Source organism: Ursus maritimus, unplaced genomic scaffold, assembly GCF_017311325.1.
Source record: "Ursus maritimus isolate PB19 unplaced genomic scaffold, ASM1731132v1 scaffold_34, whole genome shotgun sequence".
In the NCBI taxonomy this organism is placed as follows: Eukaryota; Metazoa; Chordata; class Mammalia; order Carnivora; family Ursidae; genus Ursus; species Ursus maritimus.
Genome location: NW_024426008.1, coordinates 14,844,541 through 14,851,866, shown reverse-complemented (window position 1 = coordinate 14,851,866; position 7,326 = coordinate 14,844,541). Strand labels below are relative to the sequence as shown.

The 7,326-nt window shown below is 39.2% G+C and overlaps 1 pseudogene; it reads right to left on the bottom strand.

Moving 5' to 3' along the window:
- Window positions 1-4,515: 4,515 nt before the first annotated feature.
- Window positions 4,516-5,166, bottom strand: LOC121100150 (annotated as a pseudogene).
- Between the last annotated feature and the right edge of the window lie 2,160 nt (window positions 5,167-7,326).

Genomic DNA, 7,326 nt, shown 5'->3' with positions numbered 1-7,326 from the left:
GTGATGCTCTCATAGGTGTATACTTATTCCCAAACTCATCCAGCTGTATGCATTAACTATATATTGGTTTTTTTTGGTACATTAATCATACCTCAATAAAGTAACTTAAAAATTACTCTTAAATAAAATCTGTTTGTCACCAGATATTTATTAAGCGATTCATTTAAAAGTAGCTATTATTATTTTTATCATTATCATTATCAATAATAAAAAGAATTTGTACTTTTTTGGAAAACAGATTATATTTTGTTGACTTAGGTCAGCAGAACACCTCTTTGTATATGGTTTATTCCTATTCGTATCACCTTTAGGTTATATCAATTATTGCCATCTTTAGATTTTGTCAATATAGCACCCAAAGCTGTTTCTTGAATATCCTCTGGAATGACAAGGAAGTTGAAAACATTCTTATTGTGCGAGAATTAGTAGGAAGAATAGACTATTTGTATGCTATTTATCTTGCTTTGAGGTGTGTTTTATCAGACTTGTTCTACAAGTTAATACAAATATTTGCCTGTTGTGTAATAAAAATACCCTTTCCATAGTTGTATTCTTTTCTTTCCATCCCATGAGCCACCTGAGAAAACTCAGCTTTCTATTGATGCCAAATCTATTCATCCGGGTACTCCCAGCTCCTCCACTTCAAAAGAGACAGGTGAACTCAGGTGAAAAACATGCATGGGAATATATCTGCAAGCGATCAAGGTCTAACTTCAAGCCAACCCTAAATAAGAGATGTGGTAAGAAATCCCACACAGTAATGAAGGCAAAAATACATCCTCCTGCAATGAACACCTCCTCACTGTGGCTCAAGACTTTACTGTCTCACATGAAAGGTGCTCATATCTATTGAACAGGGACAGACCAAAGCAATTCTACTAGACCACTGCATAGAAAAAAGTGTTCTTGCACAAAAGGAAGGATGTTGGAAGCTATAATCTATTGCGTTATTTCAAACATGACTGAAAGCGCATTTAATTAGTAAGTGGCCTGGGTTATGTTGACTTCACTCTGTTTTGCTGGAAACCCCTCGGGTTTTCAGATTTCCATCATCCAGGTGGAAATATGAAAGGTTTGAGTCACAATCCAGACTAAGCTCAATCCAAGCCTATGGAACTTTCCGGTTTTTTTTATGTTGTTAAAGATCTTAGAATTATAAAATATACTATTTCATATTGCCAATAAAATTCTTGGTGATACAACCTTCCCCTCTGTTATGATCCAAGAGGCATTTGTTCTGAGAATCAAAGAGCCTGATTTTTTTTTAATGGCACAGGTGTATGCCAAATTGTTTATACCAATACCGTTTTATGAAAAGATTTTTATTTGGGGAAGAGAGTGGATGGAAGGGATAAGGTATGCCTCAGGGCCCAGATACATCCTTGTTCCCTGACTGGTTTCGACCTGGTATTAACCTGGCTAATTGGCAATATCTGAATAGTGAGAATGTTCACAGGAAAATCATAAAAATCCAAAAATATTGCTCTCTGTGGGATACCCCTAGAAACTAAACTTGCAGTAGGTAATTTTGAATTACACAGAGGCCTTTCTACTATCTTCTCAAGGCCACTCCACGTTCTATGCCTCCTCTTCCTTTGCCATAAGCTATAAGGACGAAGCTAGTTTAACTTTCCTCTCAAGGATCTGCCACTGAAAAGTGCCAGAGACACTCTTCAACTATGACAGAAAGGTAAGGAAAGTAACCAATGCCAATGGAGGCCCATTTTCAGACCTTTTGTTTTGTACGAAAAGTAACTCTCCATTGCTAAGCTCCTGTTAGACAAATTTTATTTTCCTTGTACGTGGAAGCATTCCTCACTGAAATTCATATCCTGATCCTAGCCTGTTATTTTGGCAATTTTCACTAATGATTGGCCCTGCTGATGACTACCTGGTGTTTTCCTAGCAGCTTGGTAGAGCACAATGAAGTCTGCTTCACTGTATCTTCATAGAAAATTAAAATATCTTGTTACAAGTCAGAACAACCTGTAAAGCTGATCGTTCTTCAGCCCATTTCAGCATTTTATTACTTTCAGAAAAATCACCTCTTATTGAAAGAGGGATTCTTTTATTTATTTATTCACTCCTAGATTCATTCATTTATTTATTTTAGGGGGGCAGAGGGAGAGAACAAGAGAGAATCTCAAGCAGGCTTCACACCGAGCACAGAGCCCTACTCGGGGCCCCATCTCATGACCCGGTGACCACAACTTGAGCCGAAACCAAGAGTTGGAAGCTTAACCAACTGAGACACCCAGGCGTCCTGAGAGAAAGACAGATTCCTTAATCTTTACTGAATTCTCTCCAAAAGAAGACTTCCATTTGTAACACGTAACCCAACATTAAAAAATCCTCTCCACCTACCCTTCAGTTGTGGCAGAGACCCACTCATCACCGTTCGGCAACTTAGTCCTAATCTTCTCCCTTAGTTTCTAAAATCTCCTTAAATCTCTTCTTTCAACCCAGCCCAATCTCTCACCTCTCTTGTGCCTGCCCTTTCATCCTTCCTTTTCTACAAATAACTCCCGGCCCTGACTAGTGAAAAGTAGTCAGGTAGGTTTCAGCTTACTGTTTTTACTGCTTCGTTTCTCACTCATCATTCCAGACTACACGCATGGCCAAGCCCCAAATTATAGAGACAAAGAAAAAAAAAGTCCCAGGGATGTGAGAAATAGAAGAGGTTCTGAATATTCACCTGCCATTTTTTTCCTGGACCATTACAAAAGGTAAGATGTTTAAAAGACTAATATGTTTAAAAGTAATTATTAAAGCACACAAACAAGGAGAGAAATGTTTTATTGTCTCAGTCCATAACATGACCACTTTCCATATTCTTGTATAAAAGAAGTCTGTTAAGTCTTCTCTCTTACATTGCTTTGGGTATTGAAAATTCCTAGGTTTGCAATAGTTCCATAAATTTAAAGTAGTACTTGAACACTGTTGTTTTTTTTTTCTTTCTATTGGCGTAAAAAGGAAAGTATTTGGCAACTTAGCAGTTCTCTGTTCCTCCATGCTTAGCTGTAGCTAACTGTCCATTGCATGGGAGGGAAAAAGTGGCTTTCTTAGTCATTAACCTAACTTCATATATCTTAACTGAAACTAAAGCATCCAAAGCTCAAAGCAAAATTATAAATGGTTTCTCTGACTGTACATTTCCGAATCATGAGGTTTGGCTCTCCCAGAGGCAAGGATGTCTGTGTCCCATTAAGTAACTGCAAACTATGTGCAATTTATGTTTAAACTAAAATCTGCAGCTATTAAAAAAAGTTTTATGGCCTTGCTTGTCCTAGGAATACCTACCATGAATTGTTTCCAATGTTAGAGAGGGTCAGGCCCTTTCTACTGCTGAATATTTGAAAACAGAACTGAAGCCAGTATATTAAACAATACCAACAGTCTCTTTTTTTCTATAGGGAGTGAGATTATGAATCGCCAGTTCTGTAATCTACATCATTCTCAATTAAAAAATAGACTTGAACTTATTTTTGATGTGTCAGAAAAGGCAATTGGAAGACCTATTTTAATAAAAAGACCTGGGTGTATGATGGTTTACTATTCTTTTCTGTGAGGAAACGGCCACTCAGGTCTACTATGAAAATATCTATTGGCCATCAGTTAAAAATGTTACCTAGATTTTTATAGGTCCTGAAGGAAAAGTGGGGGAAAAATGATTAGGGGTAAGATAAAATCTGTTCTTGGGAGAACTAGCTCTTTTATATTACACTTAAAATGTTTAACAGCTTCTAAACTGGATAAACACATTTCCAGTCACAGAACATTATCCCTGGTTATGTGATGCTATTAGTTTGAGTTATAATACATTTCAGCAAAGTAGGATTCTAGAAAACAGCTCCACAGAACCCCCTCCATTGGAAGACTTGGTTCTGAAGTGCTCACCTTCCTGGGGGCATCTGTAAAGATAGGCTGGGTTATGTTGTGGAAACAGACTCCAAATCTCAAGACTTAGCACATACAATTGGACTCTTTTCCTGCCCGCACACAGCCATCTAGGGGACCAGGAGCTCCTTAGGGTAGCTCCCTTCCAATGACTTCAGGATCAGGTTCTCAAAACAAAGCAAAACAAAACAAAAACCCCATAAATGACAACAAAAATAAACTTTATAGTTCTACCATGTGGAACTGTAGTCACATGACAGAGGGAGAAAGAGTTGAAGAACCCTACAATGGCTCTTAAATGCTTCATCCCAGAGGTGACACACCATTTTGGTTCATAGCCCACTGGCCAAAAGTAGTCTACATGGAGACTGGGATAGGTAGGAAAGCCCAGGCAATATTTAACAAATTCTATGGTCTGCGTCTCAGGACATATACCACTTTGGAGCCTCTGCAGTGACAAGCCCAGACAATCCCCAGCTCTCCTTTTTCTTGAACCAGCCACCCTGGAAACCAAGAATTTTCAATGGTGGAGCTACAAGATAGAAAGAGCTTGGATATCTGAGCTGTCACGGGGAAGGACACTGCTCTAGTGAGCTACCAGATTATATCTGACTTGGGTGAACAAGAAACCAACTTTTATATATTAAGCTGGTGAGATCTCATGGGTCTTTTTTTCTTTTCTTTTATCAATACAGCATTTATTTGTCTTGCTTCTGTTAAGCCCTAAGCCAACCACTTTCTCCAGCCTGCCTGGGGAGGTATAGGAAAAGGAACATAGAGGGCAGATGGGACAGGGGAAGAAAGACCGATGGGAAGTGGATATGGCTCTGTCACGTGGCGAAGAGGATGATAAAGGCCACCATCAGGCAAAAGAGCCCCCTGGCCTCCAAGAGCGCACAGCCCAGAATGGTGTAGGAGAACAGCTGTTGCTTCAGAGAAGGGTTCCTGCCATAACCAATGATGAGACTCCCAAACACAGTCCCAATTCCAGCCCCAGAGCCAGCCACCCTACCATGGCAGCCCCAGCCCCAGTGAACTCGGCTGCTGTGTTCACGTCCCTTGAAATGACACTGGTTCAGAATGTGGTTCTGAATAAGTGAGGTCAGGGGATTTGCAGCTGCCGGGCTGCTAAAGCTCTCATCTGTCAGTGTCTCTGGGTGGTTTTAGCACCACTACAGACAGTAATCAGCTCAAGAGCGGAGAGGTGCTCCTGACGAAGAAGGGGGTGGAGACGAACGATGCACAGGCGTCCATTTTCACAGGGAAAGAGAACTGCTCCCAGTGCAGAGAAGACAGACGGGGGTTCAGGGGTCATCTTGTAACTACAATATAGCTTACCTTATCCTGAATAATACAACTGGATTGAAAATGTCTTGTCTTCCTTTGCCAACCCAGGTCACCAACTTTGCTACAAATTCTACCATTTCTATCCTCAAATCACCCCTCATTTTTGTCAGAAACTGCTGCAACCTTGGCTCTGTACTGATTCTCAGCTCTGTCCTGGCACTTCTGGGTTCAAGGGTCTCTGATGTTTTGATTTACATATGGGAAGGTATTTTTTGTTTTGTTTTGCTCGCTCGAGAGAAGAAAGAAAATATTTTAACTTATCAACCTATAGGCAACTCTAAATAAAAAAACAGCAGTATAATTAGATCTCATCAAAACTGTTGATGCTAGATAAATATAATAACCTGGGAAAGTTTATATTTGATTAATTTAGATTATTCAATTTCTCTAGAATTATCGCCGTTCATGAGTTGAGAGCTCATTGAGTGGAAATTTTTAGGAAGGTAATAGTTTCAAAGGTGTGTTAAAACATCAGAGATCCCCTTTTTCATAATGAGCACTAAATAAGATGCATGTACATTTTGGATTAGTTTCATTGTACTAAGCAATTAATCATGGCTTACCCTGTCCATATTCTTCATCGCTTTTAATACCTTTAGTCACACAGGGTGGATGAGCTTGCATTTTTATCAGGAACAATTCCAGGCAAGGAAGCATCAGGGACAATGGCTACGTGTGTCATGGCTCAGATGACAATCCTTTTAAGGTAATCTTCAGCTCCTTGAGAGATTCATTGGATTTCTTAGAGTCACCAAGATTCTGTAAACAGATTAATTTTTCGTGACATGTAAAGAAAACCAAATGCTTAAGTCTGGAACTCTTCCAGAAGTAGCCAGTCTGATTTTAACTTCATTTTGAATATTTGCATTAAATTTAATAAACAAGTATCAAAGTCCTAAAACGTTCAAATCATTAGGTTAGGCCCTTTGGAGGATGGGATGGGTAAGGTAATAACTTAAGCCTTCCCCTTCATGCATCACATTGTTTTTTTAACATATTTTTCTTTTTTCTTTCATTTTTGTTTTTATTGTTTTGTTTTCCACTTTTATCATGTTATTTTGTTAACTACACTTAAACACAGAGTTATGAGATCACGTTCTTTAGAGCCATTAAGATAGTAGAAAAGACATCATTAGGAAGGGAAATTTTAAGGTAACGTAATTCTTATGCAGTTGAATACATACGTTTTACCAACTATGTAGTCACTGGGATACAATATAATGAAATAATATTTCCTTTCCCACATTTTCACAGTGAGTCAGTCATGTCATAGAACCTTCCCCTTAGTCTCTGGTTGCAGATCAGGGTGAGGGTGCCTTGTCTTTCTCACCCTGGACACTGCCTCAGCTTTAGAGCAGCACCTTGGTTTGATGACTGATTCAGGACGGCCTGGGGCATAGAGGGTTAGAGAGTCTAAAACGTATCCTTTCATGCCTCACCTGAATTGTTCCACTTGTTGCTTTTTGGATAGGTGATCAGGATAATATTTTCCAGAACCTATTCACCCAAATAATGTGAGACTGAAGGTCCTGCTAACATCAGAGTGCATTTTCCAACCCTTCCCCGTGTTAAACCTAAAATTACACACCCAGTTTTCACTTTAACTAAATCTCGAGATAATGTTCGTGTGGTATAGCTTATTCCAATTCTTCACTGTGTATTTAATACTCTGATAAAATTGCTGGATTTTTCTTTTCTTTTTTACAGATTGTATGTATGTATTTAGAGAGTGTGTGCAGGGGGAGGGACAAAGGGAGAGGAAGAGAGAGAATCTCCAGCAGAGTCTGTGCTGAGCACTGAGCATGAGCCCAACGGGGGGTTCTGTCTCACAACCCTGAGATCATGGCCTGAGCCAAACCAAGAGTTGGACGCTCAACCAGATGAGCCACCCAGGTGCCCCAAATTGCTGAATCTTTCTTATACCAATATGTATCAACAATATTTTCACATGTATGATAAGATTCTGTGTCCTCAATATTCCTTTATTGCCCCTAATTTTCTCTTCAAGTACCTATTTATTTCAAGTGGAGTTATGAATTTAAAAAAATTAAGAAACTCTGACAAGATCTTGTGAAATTACAG